The following is a 22,733-nucleotide window of genomic DNA, read 5'->3' on the forward strand; positions in this document are numbered from 1 at the left end:
TCTCTTCAGACTTCCAGGTCTAACAGGCTTTGCTGAGGCAGCTGCTCCTGCTGTCATCAATCACAACCAGTGAAGAGAGGTTGAGGCAGAGCCAGAGACTGTCAATTGACATAGACAGCGGCTCAGGATTGCGCCTGCAGGTGTACCACCATAGGAAGCACACTTAGAACATGAGGAGCCATGAGCGCCAAAAAAGGACAATTGGGGGAATTGCACACAGCAGAAAAGTATAAACCTTTCTTATTTTTTTAAATTGTGTTTACAATCACTTTAGTCCAGTGTTTCAGTACTGCTGCAAATGTATTAAAAATGCCCTAACAGGCAGCCAGTTACAGTACATTTTCTCCTGCTGGCTCTTTTTTTCACAGTGCTGCCTTTCTGGTTTTTTTTGGTCATTTAATGAGGAGAAAGGGCTAGGCTTCTTGCACATGGGAGGGAAAATCACCTTGTGTTTTACTGATCTCTAATCAGATGTATTGATGTCTATGACACAATGCACACTACTGACTAAACACTAATAAACAGCACTGAGTAAAGTGTGCAAGAAAAAAATACAAAGTACACTTAGTTTGTGTCTGTACATACCCATTTACATGCACACAGGAATACAAGTGTATAGCCATACACAGCCTCAGAGCCTCAATCATTATTTGTCCTATCTCCAGCCACCTACAATTTCCTCCTCCCTACTTCCAATAGGACATGGGCTTATTAGTGACAGACAGTTGTCTGCACCAATGAGAAGCAGAGGTCCCAGCTAAGCTGCAACAGTATGCAGGCAGAAGGCACGTGGACATCAGACTGGATGGACGTCCAGGAGAAAGAAGAGCTGCTGAAGAGGGTGTGAGAGAGGCACGGAGTGAGTACAGTGGGAAATATGGGCAATTGGACTTAAAGGATGGACTTGAAGACAGATCTGAGATGTAGAGGAGGTGCCTGAGCAGTGTGAGCTGCAGAGAGGAAGCGCGCGGGAAAGTCCATGTGCTGTAATATGCCACTCCTCCTTGGTGTTCAGTGTCTGCTTCTCCGGAGAGCGGTGTGTGATCAGGAAGGAGGGGGTCCGAGGTCTGTGTGTGATCAGGAAGGTGGGGGCTGAGGGCTGTGTGTGATCAGGAAGGTGGGGGCTGAGGGCTGTGTGTGATCAGGAAGGTGGGGGCTGTGTGAGTTGGAGAGAGGAAGAGTGGGGGAAAAGCTGAGTTCTTTGACTGCCATCCCTCTTGGGATTTAGTATCTGTTAAATATAGTGACACTTATATTATTTAAGTGTCTGTCTTTAGGCGTTTGAGGTAAAGTGTTCTTGTGCCAGGCTGATTTAAAACAGTGTGACTTTTATTTAATTCACACTTGGCATCAAAAATGACTACAAAAGATAAAATAAAATACAGAGTAAAATATAACAAAAGTTGTAGATTATGGAAAAAGAAATAAGCTTTGGAGAAATGTCTAATCTCTTGCCTGTTCTATGACAAGTGTTTCAGTCTTGGCAAGGAAGACAACAGGTGTATCAAGGCTTTGCAGGCCTTAAGAAAACAAAAATGTCAGTGCGTGTCAGCTGTATAATGTCTTGATGTATGAGTGTGAGTGAGTGTATGTGTCTCTCTATCTCTAAGGCACATCTTATATATATTTTACCAGACCAACCCACTAAACAGTTATTTCCTAATTCAGTGTGAGCTAAATGAGTAAACCTTTTTTTGTACTTCTTCTAAACTTATACTCTTAGGCCTTGATTCACTATTGGGCCTGGGCGCATATTTATGGGCTTAAGCCCAATTTTCATGGGCGTCCGTCCATTTTTTACCCTGCAACCTAATTCACTATTGACCAGAGCCCATAAGCAGACGCCCAATCTAATTCACAAAAAGACACACGCCCGGAATCAGACTCACAAAAGCAGACTTGCTAAGAAGCACGTCTAAAACCATGAAAAATCACTGTAGAGACATGTTCGCTTAGAAATTTGCTTTGCCAAATATCAGGACTTCACTTTAAACAATATCTGCTATTTCCAAAAAAATTTAGAATGTGTTAAAAATCGTTTTTTTCAAGGAAATCGACACAGTAAAAATCTAGATGCCCGTGCAGTGTCTTTGGCAGATAGAACTGAGCATGTGCAGAACACCTTTTAGACCTCTGCCATGGGCGTTTGCTTTTTAGCCACTGACTAATAGTGAATCTGATTGTGGATTCCTCTGACAGCCGGCACTCGGTCGCGACTACTGTGTTTAATAAACAGCACTCGGCATATCTTCATGTATTCTAATTAGATTTCCTTAGTTTTAGTGATTCTATTTTTGTTTCTTATCCTTTATAATTATTTCTGTAATGATTTTACTTATTTTGAAGGTCTAGATAATATTTATTTTGAAAGCTGAATGTAAAAATAAAGGTCCGCAATAAAAAAAAAAAAAAAAAAACAGCGTGGGTCCCCCCTCTCATCCATACCAAGCCCTTCAGGTCTGGTATGGATATTTAACAAGGGGGCCCCCAGATCCCGCCCCCCCCCCCTACGTGAATGATTCTGCGGTACACGGTCCGCAGACTCATTCACAAAAAAACTAAGTGTGGTGTAAAAAAAACACAGTACAGGGTCTTTGCCAAGTCCTTTATTAAAACAATGTCCCCCGAAGTAGATCCAACGTCAATCACGGCGGCGGCGGCAGGGACCCGAAAAAAGAAAAAAAAAAAAAGGTTCTGCTCACGTCCGAGGCTTCCAGCCTTGTGAAGAAGAGGCTAGCTGACATTTATTATATAGGTATGGGGCGGGGCCAGCCGGGCACATCATCCCCGCCCCTTACCTATTTGAGAAATGTCACCCTGTCTCTCCACTGAGGCTAACTAGCTGAATGCAGGAGACAGTCTGACATTTCTTATATAGCTATGGGGCGGGGCCAGCCGGGAACAGCAAGCATGTGACATGGGGCGGGTCACTCAGATGATGTCCCCGGCTGGCCCCGCCCCATACCTATATAAGAAATGTCAGCTAGCCTATTCTTCACAAGGCTGGAAGCCTCGGACGGGAGCGGAACTTTTTTTTTTTTTCGGGTCCCTGCCGCCGCCGCCGCCGCGATTGACGTTGGATCTACTTCGGGGGACATTGTTTTAATAAAGGACTTGTCAAAGACCCTGTACTGTGTTTTTTTTACACCACACTTAGTTTTTTTGTGAATAAGTCTGCGGACCGTGTACCGCAGAATCATTCACGTAGGGGGGGGGGGCCGGGATCTGGGGGCCCCCTTGTTAAAGGGGGCTTCCAGATTCTGATAAGCCCCCCACCCGCAGACCCCCACAACCACCGGCCAGGGTTGTGGGGAAGAGGCCCTTGTCCTCATCAACATGGGGACAAGGTGCTTTGGGGGGGAGCCCCCCCTGCCCCAAAGCACCCCCCCCCATGTTGAGGGCATGTAGCCTGGTATGGTTCAGGAGGGGGGGGCGCTCGCTCGTCCCCCCCCTTTCCTGACCTGCCGGGCTGCATGCTCGGATAAGGGTCTGGTATGGATATTGAGGGGGACCCACGCTGGTTTTTTTTTTAATTCCAGCGTGGAGTTCCCTCTTAATATCCATACCAGATCCGAAGGGCTTGGTACAGATGGGAGGGGGGACCCCACGCTTTTTTTTTTATTATTTATGCAATAAAGGGAATTATTTTACATTCAGCTGTCAGTGGGGAACCCCGCTGACAGCTGAAACATTAACTCATGGCTGTCGCTCCTACAGTCCCGCATGAGTTATGTTATCAACTCATGCAGCATTTTAGTAGTGAAAACCAATGCAGCGCTCATGTTTCAGCTGTCGGCGGATTTCCCCACTGACAGTTGAATGTCAAAGTATTGCGGGAAATTAGGAACTGTTTTTTAAATAACTGGCGTGGGGTCCCCCCTCCCATCTGTACCAAGCCCTTCGGATCTGGTATGGATATTAAGGGGGAACTCCACGCTGAAATTAAATAAAAAACAGCATGGGGTACCCCCCTAAATCCATAACACATAATTCTCTGAGCATGCAGCCCGGCAGGTCAGGAAAGGGGGGGGGGGACGAGCGAGCGCCTCCCCCCTCCTGAACCATACCAGGCCACATGCCCATACCAAATTATTCAAACATTTGTAAACAGACCAATTAACTGAAATGGTTTGACATTTGTACCCCAAATATGACGTTCCCTGAGGCGTTGGAAAACCGAGGTACGCCTGTATTAGTATTGCAATCCTTTGTATTGGGATACATAGAACCAACATACATCTGAATTGGCAACATAGCATAACATTTGTGTCACATTGGAGATATCTGGCTAGTTATACTGACCTTGCCCAGGGACCTAGAATTGATTCACAGCACAGAAATACAGGCTGGGTTAGCAATGTAGCTCCGTGGATTAGTGGTTAGCACTACTGCCTCATAACTCTAGGGTTGTCGGTTTGAATCCCAACCCCGGCGAGGTAGTAGCATGATCTCCGTGTGTGGCTGTCTTCACATACATATTCTGGCAACATCTTTGCTTTCTGTCTAAATGATCCCTAAAATGTGAATTAGAATGAGGCCTTGTCTGTTGAAACACCTTCAAAGCTGCACCTTATGGGAATGTCATACCATGGTATAAGATAAGGGCCTGAATCACTAATAGATTTGATAATGATGGTTTACACTCCACCCACTTTTGTGAAGGATTTGGCAAGCAAAGAGCTGACAGAGAGAGAGAAGAGTGAGACGAAGAAGAGTGAGCGAGAGATACATATGAAGAGTGATAAAGAGAGACATTCAGAAGAGTGAGCGAGAGAGAAGAGCGAGCCAGTGAGACAAAGAAGAGTGAGCGAGAGATACATACTGAAGAGTGATAAAGAGAGACATTCAGAAGAGTGAACGAGAGAGAAAAGACTTGGTTGGTGAATCCACACATCAAACTTGTCACAAATCCTGGCGTGCATTTTTCCCCCAAATGCATAGCAGACCCTTATCCCAGCAGGCAGGTACCGCACGCCTTCAAAGATTTATTTCCTTTGTTGATTTTCCTGCTTCGCTCACACTATATGCAATTGAAAATTACTCTTTAAGTTGCCAATTTTACTGTGTTTTCTAGAGAATTACTAACTAGTTGTGTTTTCAATTGTGTGTAGCATTGCGATTTCTATTTGAGTCTAGATGTTAAATTGCTAATAAATGGCCACAATTCTCAAATACCTTTGAACTCTCGCTGCAACAAATGGTGTATGTTAATACACTCACATTCATTATATCCAATATCAGGTACGATGTCAAAGCACAAATCGCACCTGAAATTGCACACCCTGGATGTGACTTGTCATGTGATTGGCATGGCCAGCAGCTTGCTCTTTGCATGGCAAATTGCACCCAATGTTACTGGGGGCCAACACCACTGTCACATCTAATCCGATGCGGCAATTGTCCAACTTACAGTGAAGTTGCACGAGTTCACAATCCAATTGGATGTGAACAGAGCCTACAGTGGCCAATAGGGTGCAACTTGGTCTACGATTTGCAAGTCGCCTGTCATGCCAATTGCATGGCAATCGCAAACAATGTTACTGGGGGCTACCCGGTCACATTAAAGAAGATTTCTAAGTGGTGTTATTGACACCACAGTCACATCATGTGACTTGCATAGAAGTTGCATGATTTCAAAGTCGGGGTACATGGTGATTTCAAGTGCAATTTGCAAGACATTCGACATCGATCTCTCAGCAAATTGCATGAAAAGTAGTGTATTCATTACTCTATTATTACTTGCGGCTCCTACCAAGTTTGAACCACAACAATATGAACGCTCCAATAGCGTGCACATTGAGTGGAACTTGGCATGTGATTTGCACAACATGCAAGTTGTAAATCGTCTGCAAAGTCGCACCCTATTGTCTGCTATTAGAGTGACCACATGGGTGCGTTTCAAACACTGATTTCTATAGCAGTACATGTACTACTTTAGTGGCAATTTGCATAGAGATCTGTGTCAGATGTCTTGAAAATTGCATTGAAATGGTCAACTTTACTGTAAGTTGCATGATTTGTAAATCCGCTTTGCCCAGAGTGTAATGTTTGGTGATGTTTGATTTCTGGAGTGTTTTACCAATTGATGGGAAATTCACCATACTAGTCAAATCGATTTGTCATTTTCAGTATTGCATACAAGATGTGGTCATGTGACTGTCTTAACTCATGCGAGAATCTGGAGGGAATTGTGACCATAGTAGCAATAAAGGTTCCAATTGGGGTTCCCTTTCACATCCCTGCTCAATGTTCTGTTGTATGCTGCACACGTACATTTCACTATTTCATATCTTTCTGATTTGTGGGGCTTGTATACCAAGGGTTAATACAGGTAGGAAGCGGATTCATCAGGTGAAAACACTTTCACTGACCAAATTAAGGTCAGTGGTGGGTGAGGCTTCATTGGGTGTGGGGCCTTGTTTGGCACGCTCCAAATACAACCTAGCTTATATAAAGACGTGCAGTAGTGAGTGATTTGGCCTGTTACTAGGCCGGGTGGTTTGTGACTAAGTCCTTGCTTGTAGTGGTTTGGGGGAGGAAGAGATTTTGTGCTGAATTGCCCCAGACACCACTCAGGCTGTGTTTGGAAGTGGGCTGGAAACGTTTGCATATTTTTGGCCTTGTAAAGTGTTTGTGTGTTATTGCACAATGATTGTTTTTTTCTTTGCATTGAAAGCCTCACACGTGTCAATCGTTTTTGTTTAAAATCTGCTCTTGTTTTAATTTTGCTTGCTTATTTAGACTCCAATGCATTTTTCTTACAAACCTGCTGACAAATGTATGTGTAGGGGATTTGTAGAGGTGGGAGGGGTTTTTCACATATGTCTTGTTTTCTTGATATTTTGATCTGTAGACTTTTTTTGTGAATGGATCTTTATACTAAATGATTGTGTAAGTAAACCTTATGTGCACGAAAATGTTACTTGATTCATCTTCCCCTTTGCTTCCTGCTATAACCTGAGCACACACAGTTCATTAGAAGTATCTTTAGATTGTAAGCTCTTATGAGCAGGAGTGTTTTATTTTTGCCACATCAATCCTATTTTGTGACTCACCAAGATATTGACTGTACCTACTTGTTCCTGCTGACCAAATAAATGAAGATATATTTGATCAATAAATGTTTCACCGATGTTTTTGTTTATTTTATGTTCAATATATGAACAACCTTAATAGTTACTTTGTATACTTATATAATCTGCTCAAATGTAGCTTGTAAGAGCGTGAATATGCAAGTGGGTGCAAACTGGCTTTTTCAAAACCAAACAAAAAAATAAAAAAATAAAAAACCTGCTTGCACCACAATATTGTTATGTACTAATGAATATGTCACATTCACTGTGCAGCCAGCTACAGGTTTTCTACAATTTGATTTACAGTAATAAAATAGTCCCCACTGTATGTTGATTTTTGGCCTTTGGCAACAAATATATATTAGCCAAGGTTTAAAAAAAAAAAATCACTAAGAAACACACATTCGCGAAAGCTATCATAGCCGTGCATAGATATGCGCGATCGTGCACAAATAAACGCCAAACAGGTGTCCCCCATGGCGCACGAGCAGCTATCCTCCCAGAAGTCCGTCATCTGGTGCGCGCGCACCCGGAAGTGGTTGTGGGGAGTGTAAGTGGATGAGAAGTGGTTGGAGGTTTTGTGTTGGTTGAAAATTTTGATAACTTTATTGGCATTTGGACATGGCGAGAGCACAGTTCTCAACTGAGGAGATGATCCTTATATGTAAAGTAAGTGTGGCCATTGCAAATATGTTTATAACATATGAGGGACAGGTAATTGCAATTTTGTGGGTGGGGCCTAGCAGAATCTCACTTGGTGCACATGCTACTTATCTGTACATTAGCTCCTGGGTATTGATGGGTTAATGATATTACCACTTGCCTACTGGGTACTCATACCCCCTTCCTGTCCTGGCCAATTTTCATCTTTCTGCACTGTTACCCTTTGAATGACAATTGTGCGGTCATGCCACATTGTACCCATCTTAAATTTGTATCAGTTTTTTCAGACAAATAGAGCTTTCTTTGGGTGGTATTGACTTGCTGCTGTGAGTTTTACTTTTTGCTCGATAAACCACAAAATAGCTCATAATGAATAAAAGTCTGTTTATATTATAACATTTGGTAAACTGGTAATTTAGCAACACTGATGTGCGTTGATGAGGCAGCACTGGTGGGTGGCACTGCTGGCCACAGGTGGGCGGAACTGTTGGGTGGCACTGGTGGGCACTGATTATCGGGGCCGACCCCTGCTTTGATAACTGCTGGTTCTCGGCAGTACTTTCCAAACATTCTGACAGTGTGATGAAAGTGTAGCCATGACCCGGCAAATGCATTTCCCGGTGATCAGCGTGTCATTGGACATGGCTGATCACATGGTAAAAAGCCGCTGTGATTGGTCTTTACCACATCACGTGATCAGCTGTGTCCTTAGGACACAGCAATCACGGAGAGCGCGTTCTGCCAGGATGTCATATGACACCCTCCCAGAGCTGCCTGGATGCAGTGTAGCGTTATTCGGCTATCTGCGGTCGCCAAATAGGAAACCAGCTAGGCCTTCATGGCTAATCTTTGAATATCTGGACATGTATACTGCGTATAATGCATTACATTCTACAATGTGTTGGTGTACATGGTATTACAGTGTGCAATGCGTTGCTGGATTCTGCATGACAGTGGACAGCGTATCACAGTGTGCAATGCGTAGCTCCAGCCTGCATGACAGTGTACAGTGCATTACAGTCTACAATGTGTGGGTGTACACGGTATCACAGTGTGCAATGCGTTGCTCCATCCTGCATGACGGTGTACAGTGCATTACAGTCTACAATGTGTGGGTGTACACGGTATTACATTGTACAGTGTATTACAGTGTGCAATGCATTGTACACTGCAGTGTGCACTAAAGCATTTTACACTCATGCACTGTACACACTAACGCATTTGACATTTCTAGTGTGCAATGCCTTCGACAGTACAATGCATTTGCAGTATTGGTGTATGTTTATTAAGCACAGATAATTAATCTGATTTTAGTTATCAAGGAGAAGTCTTCTCTGTCCCCCTGTTTATGAGGTGGAGGACAATTGTTTTCCGAAGAAGAGAGGAGACATTTTTTCAAGGAGATCTGTATAGATTTCCAGAGATATGTGTAGATGGTTGAGGGGCTGCATGTGATCTCCGGAGATAATTGTGATTAACGATCACCTGAGTTAAACCAGTGAATGAAAAGTGTAAAAAAACATGGATTGAAAATAATCTGCACTGACCACTGTGCTTTGTCAAGCCACATATTGGCACATTCTGGTTTCACACAGATGCGATGTGAAATTTGCAGTGTTTTCTGTGCAAGCGCTGCACCGCATCACAACCGCAACCCCTTCATGCCACCTGCTGCGGCTTTCTAGGTGAAGTTACCAACACACCAATATTGGTACACAAAGCGTATTGCGATTTGCCAAATTGGATGGCATGCCTATTCACACCCATGTGCATACCCTGAAAAAGGGTCCTGCACATTTTTGGCCCGGATGCGGTGCAATTTGAGGTGTGCAAAATGTTTGTCTCTAATTGCAACGCACACAAATTGCATGTGATTTGCCCAGGAGTGCGGTGTTAGACCACAATGCATGTATGTGAAGCCAGAATAAAAGGATGTGGATTTTGTCTATTTTTACTTGCGCATGTTAACATTATGTAAGTGCATTTTTCTTCTGTTTAACATGCTATAGAAATGCAACATGCATTTGGATGTAGTGTTTTTGTATGTGCATTCTGGAAGTATTCTAAACACACATTGACCCTAGGGCCACACCATATCTTATGCAGGCCATAGATGGGTCGAAAATCGGCCGATTTTTCGGCCGAAAATAAAATCGGCCCGATTTTCGGATCGTTAGTGGGCTATTTGTTCGGCCGTTTTTCGGTATTTTGGCAGATTTTTTTTTTTTTCGGTAAAGTTGGAAAAAAACGGCCGAATTTGCCGATCGGCCGATTTTTGCGGCAATGATGGGCAAATCGGCCGATTTTTTACTGATAAAAAATCTGCACATGAGCAGTGACCTGCAAGAGGAAGACAAAAAGAAGAAAAAGAAGAAGAGGATAATGATGAAGAGGATGATGATGAAGAGGATGATGATGAAGAGGTTGATGATGAAGAAGAAGAGGATGATGATGATGATGAAGATGATGAAGAAGAAGAGGATGATGAAGAAGAGGATGATGATGAAGAAGAAGAAGAGGATGATGATGATGAAGAAGAGGATGATGATGCAGAGGATGATGATGATGAAGAAGAGGATGATGATGAAGAGGAAGAAGAGGATGAAGAGGAAGAAGAAGATGATGAAGAGGAAGAAGAGGATGATGATGAAGAAGAAGAGGATGATGATGATGATGAAGATGATGAAGAAGAGGATGATGAAGAAGAGGATGATGATGAAGAAGAAGAAGAGGATGATGATGAAGAAGAAGAGGATGATGATGAAGAAGAAGAAGAAGAGGAAGAAGAAGGATGAAAAATGAGAGGAATTCCAGTATGGCAAAAAGTGTCCCTGCAGAGAGCTCCGCTATTTCTTTGACAGTTCCTTGACATTTACAGCGGTTGCAACATTGTATCTATTTGTTTCCGAATAAAAACATCTGTATCCGAAATGGATACAAATACATTGTTGCAACCGCTATAAATGTCAAAGAACTGTCAAAGAAATAGCGGAGCTCTCTGCAGGGACACTTTTTGCCGGCTGTAGACGGGATGAAAATCGGCCAATTTTTTTTTTTACCATTGCTGGTAATGTCGGCCGCTTGAACAACCGATTTTTCATTTTTTAAAAGAAAAATCGGCTGTTTTTCTCCCCGTCTATGGCCTGCATAAGCATTAGTGTGCCTGGGGGAGGGGGGGACCTTTGGCCTTTCAAAAAACAGTAGATGCTCCAAGAATGTTTCCTTGAACTCTTGAAATGGTTAAAAAGGAAAGACACTCTAGATAGCCTGCACTGAGAATTGACTGTCATGATGACATCTCAATGATTATTTGCTCTCATTTTTCAGGAGTGGTACTGCTTGCGGTTGAAGCTGGTAGAAATCCACCTTCACGTCCTCCACTCACCTTCACTTGTGGCCAGTGGATATTTTGTGGCCGCAGGCAAGAACTGGCATCGAGGACCTGCATAATGACCCTGGCATGCCAGAGGTGGTTTGGAAGCAGCACAGCAATTTGACCATCCCTTTCCTCTATGTTGGTTTTAGGGTGCAGAATTGCTTCTCGTTCGTGAACGGACTGTTGCCGGATATCAGAGTCCCCATATTTTCAAGATATGTTTTAGCCATGTTGGCTTATTTTTATGTTATTTTCCAAGTGTGTCGCACCTAACCGCACAGTAGTGTGGTGCCATGCGTATTTGTGGCTGTGAATGGGGCTGTTTTTAATAGACGTGTGTAGGTGCAACAACGTTTTCATCATGGTACCTGCGCATATCTACATAGGGCATTGCATTTCTTTGCTGTGCTGGAAAATGTGTGTTCTTGCATGCGTTTCTGCACCACCAATGGTGTGAACAAGTCCTAAGGGCCGGTTCACAGTATAGAAACAGTCTAGACGTGTTCCTGATGGGTTTTTTTCATGCCCTTTTGGCATGCATGGTTAGTGTGTTCCAGTACATTTTGGATGCGTTTTGGACGTGTTTACATTGCATTTTTGTATCCCTTCCACTTATTTTTTTCTATTTTCTTTGTATTCAATGTAGTTAGGGACATGTGCATTTTAGTACATTCAAGGACGTTTCAATGTGTTCCAGTACAGTTCTGTGCAGAAACAATGCAGCGTGGTCAACTTTGATTACAGCACCTGCAATGCATTGAAAATGCAAGCGCTGATGTGAACTATGACATTGACAACCATATAACTTTCTTTCTGTGCGTTTGTGATGCTGAAAAAGCAACTGAAACACATGTAGTGTGAACTGGCCCTAAAGGTTATTAGAGGTCAGGGAACAGGACTGACCAGAAATTGTGAATTCAATCAGACTAGTGGTGAGATACAATCAGCAATCGTATAATAATGTGAGATCTGAGCTGTAGCTGATAGAAAATGAGACACATTCACTTGATCAGTAAATAGATAGTTAAAGAGTGGGGCGGTGATCCATAGATTTGCATATGGGACAGGTGATGATGGGGTGGGGGAGGGGGTCAAGTTGTATAAGGAGACAGATTTAAAAGAGAAAAAAGTTACAATGAAATATACACGGCATGAAACTTGCACATGACCTAATTGGCAGAAGAATAGTACGCAAGTAACATTCATCCACTTTCTAGTCATTAGGCAAAATCATAATTGATTGATCAATATTCCTGCCACAACCCAGAAAATTGATCTCCATTTTTTTGGGATGTTGCCAAGACTGGGATTAGAACCCATGACCCAAGTGCTGTAAGTTCTGAGCTCTAACCACTAAACCACTGTGGGAGACACAGTTTGAGTTATAATGTAGAATGGTTACATTGTTTAAAAATGATAAAGCGAGCGCTGGTCAAATGATATAGACTAGTAAAATGGTATTACACAAGATAAATATAACCACGAACAGTAGTGCATGAACTCGTGAAAGGTCATCCACCGCTGTGACAGTGTACTACACCATTGAGCACCTTTCTGGCTCCTGTGGCTGAGCTAATTCCTCCCCAGGACCATTTGGGCACCCACCCTGATGGATGGATGGATGGAGCTGGATGACTAACCCATAGCTGCCAGCATACCGCTGCACCCCCAGATGTGCGATGTGTATAACCCATGCACATTAATACTTTTATTCTGGTGAGTGTAGACCAGTCCCAAGGGTGGTTTACCTTTCACGAGTTCATGCACTACTGTCCGTCACAGAGAGACCACACGTGCCATTCATAGGCACTCTCTGAGTTGGTACTCTCACACGAAGGACATTCCATTATTCAGGAATGATTATATGAACTTATTTTAGCACGATTTACCAGTTTACATCATTATTGCAATTCTTTGCACTTTTTGGTTTTTACATGCGTTCATTATAGATCACATGCATTTATAGCGCTGCACTTGTCTTTAACATAGAATAGTTATGTGATTAAAGAGAATGAAGATATATAACTATATTGGGAAATTAGAAGTATATAAATTATTTGAGATATAAGTGTAAAAATGTTTAACATTTGAAAATAGAATGTATGACATTCATTAGTAAATGCATTACTTTCCTGATCATTTTGGAGAAACAGCAAAAATAAAAAATAGAAAATTCTAATACAGCTGTACTCTTTATTACATTCTAAAAATTCTCTTTTGCTATCAGAAAAAACGCCAATGTTAATAAAGCCTGTGCTTGTGCGCCATCTAGCGAATATATCCGGTATTGCACCTAAAAATGTGCCAGACAGGATACCACATTCACTAATGGCAAAGTAGACGCTCGTTAATGAGCTTGCTAGATGCTGGTCAGACGACTGATTGATTGACCGGAGTCTGCCTGAATGGTCAGACTCTGCTGATAGACTCACATCTTAGTGAATCAGGGCCTTAGTGTCCATATATGTAAACCTTCTAAACTTATATTCTTAGTGTAACGTTATCTTCAAACCTCTTAGACGACAGAAATACATGATACATGATATACAATGGCTTCACATATCTTTAGAAAGGGACAATGTTCACATAAATGCATATAACCAACAATAATTGATACTAAACTTATCACACACTATTCCTAACTAATAAATTGATTATATGAAATAATTATCCAACTAACTATATTATAGATTAGACATGATTTTCTTTATAAAAGACATATCCTTTCTTTGCTTTACTGCATACCAATATCTTTTTTACATTCCAATTTCTATTCTTACGAGAAGCTTATGACCTGCTGACCTCTTAGACATGAATATACCATGGTTCATCTTTAACACCTGTTTTCAAAGCCATCATACACACGCAAAGTTAAAAATTACTTCTCAGTGATTTTACTTGTCATATTAGAGGAGATACTGACGTGAAAAGATACAGACGTCTGTTTTATGGTGAATTAATTTCTTACAGTATCATCTCTGGAGGTGAGTGTGTGTTGCACTGTGATCTTGAGAGAGGAAGTGCATGGGAAAAACTAAGTTCTGTTCAATGTGTGTTTCCATATCTGTGTCCCTCTGCAGTCTGGGGCGGAGTGCAATGTGCAGCAATCTCAGTGTGTGTTTTTTCTCTCTCTCATGCCCCAGTTTGGTAGATTTTTTTCCTCTCCTTTTACTGCTATCACCAAGAGTAGAAGAATCTAAAACAGGAATAAAGGCAAAATTTTTGAATTGGAGACATAATTTCTGGTGATCCTGGTGGCTACCATGGATTTCCCTTCACTTTCAGTGTTGGCTATGAAACAGAAATTAACCTGTTTCAGACCGCCCCCACGCACATATACGGCAACAGGGTGGCACATGCAGGCTAAATCCCGTAACTGTACGTCGAGGGCGCAGGCGGGCAGGGGAGGTGCCCATGCGTTCCCCCAGCGCCGCTGTCACTGTCTCCTCACACAGAGGGAGACAGCACAGGTATCCAGCAGGCTCGATTGCCACCAGCTACCCGACAATCTTCACTATGAGAGGAGAACGGCAAGCCACCTATGTAAACAAGGCAGCTCACCGTTCTCTCGGTAAGGAACGGAATGATCCCCGCCTTCCTGTCATTGGGAGACAGATCACTCTGCTCCATTGGACAGCCCAGCTCCCCTCACAGTTAGAACATGCCCAGGGAACACACTTAACCTCTCCCTATCTCACTAGTGTTAGCACCTTCCCACCCAGTGACACCAATACAGAAAAAGTGCTTTTTTTTTTTAGCACTGATCTCTATATTGGTGTCACTGTTTCCCAAAATGGTTCACAAGTGTGCAATGTGTCCACCCCAATGTCACAGTACTGCTAAAAATTGCTGATCGCCATTATTACTAGTAAAAATCAAAAATAAAAACCATAAATCTTTCCTGTACTCTGTAGACACTATAACTTTTGTTCAAACCGATCGATATATGTCTATTGGGATTTTTTTTTACTAAAAACGTAGCAGAATATTGATAAGGAAAATTGACTTTTTTTTACATTTTTTTTTATTGGCTATGTATTACAGCAGAAAGTAAAAAATATTTATATTTTTTCAAAATTGTTGCTCTGTTTTTGTTTATAGCGTAAAAAGTAAAAACCGCACAGGTGATCAAATACCACCAAAAGAAAGCTCTATTTGTGGGAAAAAAGAACATTGATTCTGTTTGGGTACCGTGTCACATGACCGTGCAATTGTCAGTTAAAGTAACGCAGTGCCGTATCGCAAAAAATGGCCTGGTCAGGAAGGGGGCAAATCCTTCTGGGGCTAAAGTAGTTAATAAGAAATCTCTTGAGTTGGACAGGGATGACAAAAAACTAATGGGTTTTAATAACTGCCCTTACTTTATCAAAAATTTTTTTGCCTTCAGATTCTCACATTGCTAATTATATATTGTACCTAATTGTAACTTAAATACTGAAATTTGCACTTACAACTGTAATTGTCAAAATGGCAGTAAAAACTTGGCTGTGTCAGTAATTCGTGGGTGTCTTATCAGTAAATTTATTTTGGTAGGTTGGCAACACTGTAGATGGAGTGTGGACACTGATCATCTGGGGCCTGGGGGGTGCAGATGCTGACTGCCAGCAAGGAGGATATGGGGGTGTGGCCACCAACCAGCAAGGGGAGGGGTGCATGCGGCCATGGACTGGCAAGAAAAGAATGCAGCCAACAAGCACTATTTGAATGGGGGAGCAGCCACTGATCACCAGGGGCTTGGCGTCTGACCACCAGGAGAACATTGTGCTGTCCCTCTACAATCACTCTGCTCTATGAATGCTTGTATGGTGGCAATCTTCAAACTTATTGTGGGGGGGGGGGGGCACTGGATGAAAAGACACTTGACCACAAAGGACAAGGGGCGCAGACACAGCTTTTATTACAGTTATTTATGACCATTTTTCCTGTACTCTACTCTTTCAGTCAACAACGATCCATTCCACAGAGGAAGATTTTACCTTGTGTAATGGTAATCCTTGATCCATAATTACCGACTGGACAGTCTCTGCCATTGTGAGTATTTTCTGAGGTACATAAACACTGACCATATGGGGGAGTGGATGCAGATACTGCCCACCACGAAGGGGGGTGCTACAGGGCACAAAAGCCTGTGTTCAGGATGGAGGCGGTAAATATAAACTCTGCATTACAAACTACTGAACTCTGGATGCTGCCTTAAACCATTGAACTTATCCTAACCACTTAACTTAAAATTGAATGTTTCATTTAATATTTTATTGTAGTATTTTTTTCAATGCTTGCTGTAGTTTCCTATGCTTATAAAGAATGCACATACGGAATCAAAGACTGTGTCTGTCTGTAATCTACTAACCTCTAGGTTGTAAGGGGGAACTTATTTTTAAGTAAGGAATTTTGTCCTTTTCAGAAGAATTGCTCACAGCAGCTGCCTGAGATCTCTTCCTTGAACAGACTCTGTCAAAGTGGGCTTCAGTACACTGGAGGTAAGATGCCAATAGCTAGTAATATTTTAATGGATTTTCCTGCAATAGGTCTAACTAGAAATCTGCCTTTCAAACTTCTGAGCTCTGGTTCACAAAACTTCTGAACTATACATGTAGAATTCAGTAGTTTGTAAGGCAGAGTTCAGTAGTTGGTAAGTAAATTTAGGAGTTAAGCAGTTTTGTGTTGGCTTACAAACCAATGATCTCTGAATGCAGAGTTTAGTAGTTTGTAAGGAAGAAAAGTCTACCTTACAAACCATTGAACTTCACAGGTAAAGGTGAGGGAAAAGCTGGGGGAACCATAGAGAGAGGGAGGACAAGGATCTGCCTGCTGGGGCACTGGAGAATTTGGGAGAAACTTATTCAAATATTAGGGCAAAAGAGATTTTTTTTTTTGTTTTGTTTTTGTGTTGTAGGTGTTTGCAGAGTTCAATAGAATAGCCACCACAAATCTGCAGAATAACATTTTTAATGCCCTGGATCGATACACACCATGCTTTGTCACAATCTCCAAGTCAAAGAAAGGAAGCGTTAGAGAGACATTGTCCATGTTTGTGCAGCAAATTAATTCAGAGGGGAGTCTACTGCAACCCTCTTTTTGTTTGTTCTCAACTTACAAAACCTTTCATGATTCACTTTGTTGTAATATACAGAAATATGTAAGATTCCATAAATGTACAACCTGTAACCTCTACTACTATCCCTTTTGGCCTATGTTGCTACCTGTATTGATTTCAATATTTTAAAGTCGTCTTGAGAAGTTGTGATCCAATGATGTTAAAACATCAAAGCTATGGGTGTAATTTAAATAACTTCAATCAGTAACTTTCCTGAACTGTCAAATAGTGTGATATTTGTTTCATAAACATGTAGGTTTACATTTTATGCAATATTAAACTGAACTTTTGATAATTTACTTCTAGAAACCTGATGTGACAGCAATGCACACCTTGTGCTTCGAGGCCTCCCTGTTCTACTTGGTGATGACCCCAGTACATTCTACATCACCTGCTTCATAAGTTTTCAAAGTTGCACCTTGGCAGTTGTGGGGAGGATTCGCTTTGTATTCCTTAGAAATATAGATTAATACTTATTATATCACTAGTACAGTGGTGGGCATGGCAGATTATAAAATGTAATCCCTTAGTGAGGGAGGGTAAAACAAATGTTAATGCCTGAACACAATCTTGCAACTTAGACATGTTAGTAGAACTGTATCATTACAACTACTTTGTGTATCCAGATGGATTATACCCTTTTTTGCGTGTGTATATAGCTATCTAATTTACAGTGATATTAAAGTCCTTGTGTGTTTTTCTGTTTAAATATAACAAACGTGTTATACTTACCACCTTTTGTGCAGTTGGTTTTGCACAGATCAGTGTTAACTTTCTGGATCTGGTATTAATAAACTATAATGGTAAAATAATGACTGAAACCTATTTTAAACCAACGGATAGAAGCGGCTTTATTTCAACTGATAGCTGTCATCATCCAGTTTGGTTACGTAATATACCAAAGGGTCAGTTCTCCAGGATCAAGCGGAATTGCACTAATGTGGAGACCTACTACAAACAGGCTAAGATAATTAAGGATAAATTTGTGCAAAAAGGGTATGATGGCCCCACCCTTGATCAGACCATAGATATCATAGGTAAATCAGATAGAAATTTGATGATATATAACATTCCTAAACAAAAATCAAAACAAATATGTCCGTTTATTACAAATTACTCTTTGCAACACAGAAAGATCACGAGCATTATCAATAAAAATTGGGGGATTCTGAAATCTGATCCGATATTAAATACACTATTGCCAGAGAAACCGGAAATTATTTTTAGGAGAGTGGCATCGCTTAGAAACAAGATCGCCCCCCAATATAGTGGATCCACCCACAAATACAATTATGTTCACTAATCTAAAAGGATTCCATCCCTGTAGAAAATGTGTTATCTGTCGATGCAGTAAACATACTATTAAGAACAATCACTTTATTTCTACAACGAGGGGTAAACATAATGACATTGAAGATTTTATAACTTGCACAAGTAAATTTGTGGTATACTTGCTCCAATGTCCGTGCAACCTTCAATATGTCGGACGTACCGCCAGACGCCTTAGAGACAGATTGAAGGAGCATGTTAACAACATTAAAAAGGGATACAAAGACCACTCCCTGTCACAGCATTATAAAATCCACCACAATAGCGATCCCTCGTCACTCAGATTCATGGGCATAGGTATTGTAAATGCTCATTGGCAAGGAATAAATAGAAAACGGGCGGTATCTCAGCTTGAATCGCGGTGGATCTATGAACTTGGGTCTTTGTACCCCAAGGGATTGAATATAGATTTCGATCTAAATTGCTTTTTAGACAATAGATAACAGAAGGAGGAATTACACCAGCCCTTTCGGGTTCTTACAGATATATATAGATTTTTATTTAAATTTTTTTAAACATTTTAAGATTAAACACCAAACCATTATGAATATAATTATATATATGTTATCAACATACAACATCAGGCCGATTTCCTGTTATCACCTTTTAATGGAGTTTTTCTCCCCATTTCTCGTCATCATTTTTTAAGCTGTTTCTAAATGGAATTTTATTGTGATATATTGATTCAATATCACATTATTTTAATCATGTGTTTTTATTATGTATTCATAAGATTTTGCATTTTATTGGAGTTTATGACCATATGTTTTCATATATATTTATATACATTATTTGTTAATTCAAATTGTACACATACATTGTATTTTATCTGACCATATATTTGGAGTGCTATTTATATCTACATACCCATGGAGAATATTTATGTCGGTTTTAATCCCTAACCTGGTTTTGATTTTAAGCAAAACAGGATGGATTTTGTATCATTATACAAATTTTTATATATATGCATATATATAATTTTGAGTAAACTCCATGTTTTTTAAATGTATAATTATCTCTGGAATAATTCCCTGTGCACCTAATTAGAGCCCTGGAAATATGAGTAATCTCTCCCCCCAGTCTGCACAAAGGCGCTATTTTAAAGCTTTTGGCTGAATAAATCCTGGAGCAGTTAATACTGCTCCTGTATCCCTTTATACTGCCAACAAAATGGCGCCGCACTGCAGGGGACTTCCTGCTGTGGATCGCATCTGCGATCCACGACAAAATGGCGCCGATCGTTCGCGCATGCGCAGTAGCGCGGGAAGAAGACGCCGACGTTCTGCGCATGCGCAGATAGTCGAGAAAATGGCGGTCGCATTAGGCAGAATTGCCATTCACATTTATAAATAGCACAGAAGAGGATGTCCTTGCTGGCCCTGAACCCTATGAATACGTGCATCGCACGTAACGCGTCAGGGGGGCAGCAACAGCAGCAGGACACCTAACCACCTTGAAATGCATATGGTCAGTAAACTTTTTGGTTAAAATTTTCATGTACCCCACACCTACCAACCCTGAATAAAGGTTTTAAAGCAGTATCACGCTATGAGGTCTCTTATTGGGCACTCTGTGTGAGTGCTATCATTCGCAGTGCCCATTTGGAGGACTCAGGATCCTGGTGGTGACACCTGGTAGCGGTTTCGGATGACCTTACTTCTGTGGAGCCGGGATGGTGATCTGGGTACAATCTGATCTGGGATCTGATGATCGTTCTATGGCCTGGTGACGCAGGATTACATATTGCGTATATTAAACGCACATCTGGTGAGTGCGTTTTTCACCTATTTTGTGTGGTTCACACTTATCATCACACCTTGGATCAGGACGTCCACTCACCTGGAATTAGGATCTCTCCATGATCCGCACTATTATATTGAACTTTTGCATTTATTGATCACCATCAGAGTGATATCACGCATGTGCATATATTGTGTGTATAAACTGTGCTCTATTATTTAGCGCTGCACCATTTTATTTAATATTTATGGTTTTGCACAGAGCAGCCCAGACCCTCCTATTCTTGGGTCCCCTGCTAGCACTCCTGGCCCCTCCCTCCTGCTGAGTGCCCCTACAGCCAGCAGCTGTATGGGGCAATTGTGCCAAGGCTGTGTGTGTCTATTTAGACACAGAGCTGCGGTTTGGCCCCATCTCCTCTCTCTCCTCATTGGCTCACTGACTTTGAATGCAATGGGAGGTAATGGTGCCCCACTGCTGTCTCAATTAATGAGGACCTGCTGCACACAGAAGGTGCTTTATCCTAATGCATAGAATGCATTAAAATAAAAACCTGCCTTTAGAACCGCTTAAAAAAATGCTTTAAAGGAAGAAACCTTCCAAAAATAGATTGACTTACCTTGAAGCTAAAACTAACCATATACAACACAGTGACAAATGATCATGTTTGCTTTTGTATAGCCTTCTGACAGCGATGAGGTCTGGGCATGTTTACCTGTTGGACTGATGACTGTCATTGATGAAAGTATGCCTGCTTCTCCAAATCATCTCCAGCTTGACCCAAAGTCTATCGCCATCATAGCCAAGGGAGGTACTGTAATGGAGGATCTCCAGAACCTACCTCAAGCACTTTGCCTCTTCTTTGGACTTTTATATGCTTTACACCTGGAATACCCTAAAGCCATGAAAAACACTTTTAACTTAATTCAAAGAGTGATGCTTGGCACATGGGAGAACAAACTCCCACCAAAACTGCAAAGTCTGAAGAATCTCCTGTTGTGTTAGAATGTCTGTTTTTTTGTTTTGTTTTGTTTTGTTTTGTTTTTCTGCATGCCTGTGACCTGTTTTCAGTAGACTAAAGTTAGCTGACGTCACAGAGCTCAGAAACCTTAGTGTGCTGTTTTAAAATTTATTGTAATAGATGTTCAAGCTGGCCAACTGCATCAAAATGATCTGTCTCTGGTCCTTGCATACCAAATCACCAAAATAGAAAATATAGGCATACCTCAGTGGTTGTACAGAACCAATACAGGCTAAAGTAATTTCATATAATACAATTGATGTTCAATTGCCTCAAAGTAATCTATCTCTGATCATACAACAAACATACCTGAGTGGTTGTATATTACCAATGTGGGCTAAACTCATTTCATGTATCATAATTGATATTAAAGCTGACCAACTGCCTCAAAGTGATCTGTGCTTACGTGGAATAAACTCATGGATGCAGTTGTCTAGTTTGTACATCTCTATAATATATGCACTGAGTTTATTCCATGTAAGTACAAATCACTTTGAGGCAGTTGGTCAGCTTTAATGTCAATTGTGATATATGCAATGAGCTATGCCTATATTTTCTATTTTGGTGATTTGGAATGCAAGGACCAGAGACAGATCATTTTGATACAGTTGGCCAGCTTGTACATCTCTTGTATATGCAAAGTGGTCCTTCTTTCACTAGTTCCTACTCATCCTGTAAAAGGTCCTTTACTTGCAGGCAGAGTTAATTTAGTGGACCTATTGTGAGTATGGTGTAAAATGGCATGGAGGAAAACTACTATTAAAATGGTTGTAAACTTCAGACATGAAATATGAACAAAGTATATCCCTCTATAGTGTGTACTTGTCTCCATTAAAAGCAATGAATATAATTTCATTTCTGCTGCTTCATTTCTCCATATCGGCATGAATCACTTCTGACAAGTTTTTTTTCCTGACACCAAGAGAAAAAAGGTGACTGGAGGGCCCTCTAGCAGATTGACAGCCTCAGCTCTGTTCCTGTGAAGGAGGTGTCTCATCCCACCAAACAGTTCTTAGAGCTCTCCTCACTGAATTTCTGCAGAGTTTCATTTCAGCTCTCCACCCTCTGTTTTCTGAACTTTCGGACAAGCTTTATAAATACAGCACTTTAAATGGCTGTAGTGAAGACTGCAGATTAACAGGTATAACTTGTGTAGGAGGATGTTTCATCTTTGTATCACCTAAGGCCAGTCACTTCACTAGATGTATATGGAAGGGTTTACAACCACTTTAATTGTATGAAAAGGTATATTTAAATAGGCAGTCATGGAAAACTCTGGATATTTTGTCAGGTTTTAAACCAAGCATCAACGTTTCTTATTATGGCTGTTGCTTACTTTAACAGTTTGTGTAATTAATATGTAAATTCTCTACAATGGCAATAAACAGGTCTGTATGTGCCCTGTTCATTCCACAATGCTCATGTCATGTCCTTTCC

The 22,733-nt window shown here is 41.2% G+C and overlaps 1 long non-coding RNA gene across 1 annotated transcript; it reads left to right on the top strand.

Annotated features, from left to right (window-relative positions):
- Positions 1–771: 771 nt before the first annotated feature.
- Positions 772–16,586, top strand: LOC149441048 (uncharacterized). The gene is made up of 3 exons (XR_016307442.1): positions 772–859; positions 16,054–16,143; positions 16,517–16,586. It is a non-coding gene; the product is annotated as an uncharacterized LOC149441048 (long non-coding RNA).
- The last annotated feature ends 6,147 nt before the right edge of the window (positions 16,587–22,733 follow it).

This window comes from Staurois parvus, unplaced genomic scaffold (assembly GCF_062004578.1).
Source record: "Staurois parvus isolate SC_StPar_1 unplaced genomic scaffold, SC_StPar_1.0 ptg001032l, whole genome shotgun sequence".
NCBI lineage: Eukaryota > Metazoa > Chordata > Amphibia > Anura > Ranidae > Staurois > Staurois parvus.